Consider the following 2,906-nt stretch of genomic DNA (forward strand, 5'->3'; position numbering starts at 1 on the left):
TTTGTCGACTGTAGCAACTATATCCTGGTGTTTGTAAATCAAGCTTAGAAATTTATAAAGTACAGGTAGTTTGGCCTATAAGGATTCATCTGATTGAGTAAGAGTTTAGTATCGGTGAATGAGGAAGTTAAGTCTCTCAATCGATCTTAATGCAATGATATCAGTAGCACTGGAATGAATGAGGATTTATAATTCTTCCTGTAGTTGTTGAATTTTTGATGAAAATGCAGGAGACTCGACCACCAGGGTATCATGGGGGAGGTCTTGATTGAAGAAAGATAGTGTCATCTAAAAGAAGCAGTTCCTTTAAAAAAGAAGACAAGTTATGAGAATCATCGGCCAATGGGACCAGAGGAGTGGAGACGTCGAACTTTGGAATTTTTATACCTTAACCAGGAGTAGTTTCAATTGGTCGAGATATCTCTTGTTTAAATTTTTCTGCTTCATCTAGAGAATAATTTCATGTTCTTCTACCAAAGTGATTACTCAATCGGTCGGTCTTAAAGAAGAAGCAAATTGAATGAAAGATAAGATTATTGGGGTGACTTATCCCATAACTTCTTAATCCTAATTAGGTATGAGTGATGTGGTTATTGATTGTAAAAGAAGATTGAAGGACTCCACAGGCTGGTACATTATTACCTCCAATTGGCCTTCAATTTGATCCATTGATTGACAAATATCACTCGTGGTCATTATCAAATCAGAAACTTCAAGTGTTTCATACTGGGACTGAGTAGCGTCAACAGGAATGTCTAAAATAGACACCTCGACCTAAAGAGTTGATGTAATAATTGACTTTTCAGCAGCCGGGAATTCCTTTGTTATTGTAAAAAGAAAGAAAGTCAGTAAAGAAAACTACACAATCATTACAAAAAGGAAATGACATAATGTTAGATTGATATCCACCTATATCTGATCAAACAGCGACAGTAACAAATCGATCGTCCGCTGGTGAAATTTTTATAGAATCGACGACCAAAGTCAGAACTCGGTTAAAGCGATGAAAAAAATGAGGATTAGGACTATATGACTTGAGATATTGGTCAAAAGAAAAATTAAGATTGTTTAATCTTTTTTTTTATGTTATTATATATTAAATGTCATATTAAAGTGAGCATCTTTATGTCTCTTATACTCCTCTTCTATTTTCGAAGAATACTTGGCAGGTGGAATACCCAACTAGAATTTAGTTTTGTAATACTTCTTAAAGTTTGTGAGACCTTTAGCCAAAGAGAAAATATTTGAAGTAGTTTGACCAGATATTGTAGGTAAAATAGGGTGAGGTGTTACATGATAACATCTAAATATTGCATATTTACCCTCGTAATTGCATTAGTTTTCATGCATTCAAAGTAATTAATTGATTAACTAACATATATTTTGTACATGCGAGGTAATCTAGGAAACAAAGATAAAATTATGTTTGAAAATGAATATTAAAGCTCAAAAGATTAATCAAGAGAAGATTTAAAGATTTGAAAGTCATTAATGAATAATTTAGATGCCAAATAACTAAGAAAATCAAGTACAAAAGATGAAGGACTGAAAAATCACACAAATCAATAATAGAAATAACATATTGTTCGGTCCCACTTGAGGTTGGTTCAGTCCGACCGAATGTACACAAAACAATCCAATAAGAAACTATGATTTTCTAAGATAATTTGGCTCGACACTTAGGTCTGACCGAAACTAGGTTAAGTGCCAACGAAGGAGAGTTCGGTGCAACCTAAGGGAGATAGAGACTTTAGATAGATTTTTATGAAATTAGAATGTAGCCGAAGGAATCTTCGGCTAGAATTAGTGCGACGGAATGTGACTATCAGTGCGACTGAAGCGTAATAGAAGTGCATAAATTTAAAGTCAATTTCAAATCAGTGCAAACTTTTTCTATTTAAAGGGACATTATAAGCCTTTCTAACTACAAATTAGGGCTTAAGAAAGAGACCTAAGAGTTGCAGAGTTTCTTCGGAATCATCATTCATTTTCAATCCTTCGGTTCTAGTTTATTTTTCTAGTTTGTCTTTATGTTTTTGTTTAAGATGTTAGTCATGCTTGGCTAATTTCTTAGCAAAGGCTAAGAGATAAATATTTTAATGGATATTTGATTTAATTTGTTTCTTCAATAAAAATTAAGATTTTTATGTTGAATTGTAATTAGATATAATTGAATTCCTATATTGGAGAATGAATCAATCTGTAAAGTTGTTTAATCTATTATCACCTCCGGATATATTAGATGCTTTCAATTTCCTACCATGTGAATACCTACATCTTCATGAGAGATCAAGCCTATCATGATTATAATATATGTTGGATGTTTTTATTGATATTACTGTGCTATCTTCCAATTAGAACATATTATAATCAAATTCTAGTTGAGTTATCAACTCGTGAAAATGAACTAAATTTGAAGTCTATTAATTGGGGATTCTTATATCCTTAGTCCTTTTTTATAATTGTTTTTACAACTATTTTATTTTGCTGGATTAAAAATTCAGACCAACTATTTTTCTTAGTTTAAAAACATAGCATATTCTCATCAAATTCCCTGTGGATCGACCTTGGTCTTACCAAGTTATTACTGCATCACAACCCTATACTTGGGGTTATCAACTCTTGGGTTCGATCACTATAAGAGGTCTAAGGTTAGAGATTTTCAAAATGGTTGAAGGCATTGTAAGAGCTAGAATTAAAGCAATAGTTAGAACCATGTTAACTGGATCTACACGACGGTCTTCTGACACTTCAGTTTAGGTTGAACTGGCTCGACCATTTTTATTTTTATTTTTTAAAAAAGATTTAACAGTCTTTATTGATGATGGAGATGAGACAGTCGATGTGGTCGAGGTTGCCTTCCTTGATTATGTCTTTCTCTGGACAGGACGCACAGCTAACTGAGA

The sequence above is a fragment of the Magnolia sinica genome, chromosome 17 (genome assembly GCF_029962835.1).
Source record: "Magnolia sinica isolate HGM2019 chromosome 17, MsV1, whole genome shotgun sequence".
Lineage (NCBI taxonomy): Eukaryota > Viridiplantae > Streptophyta > Magnoliopsida > Magnoliales > Magnoliaceae > Magnolia > Magnolia sinica.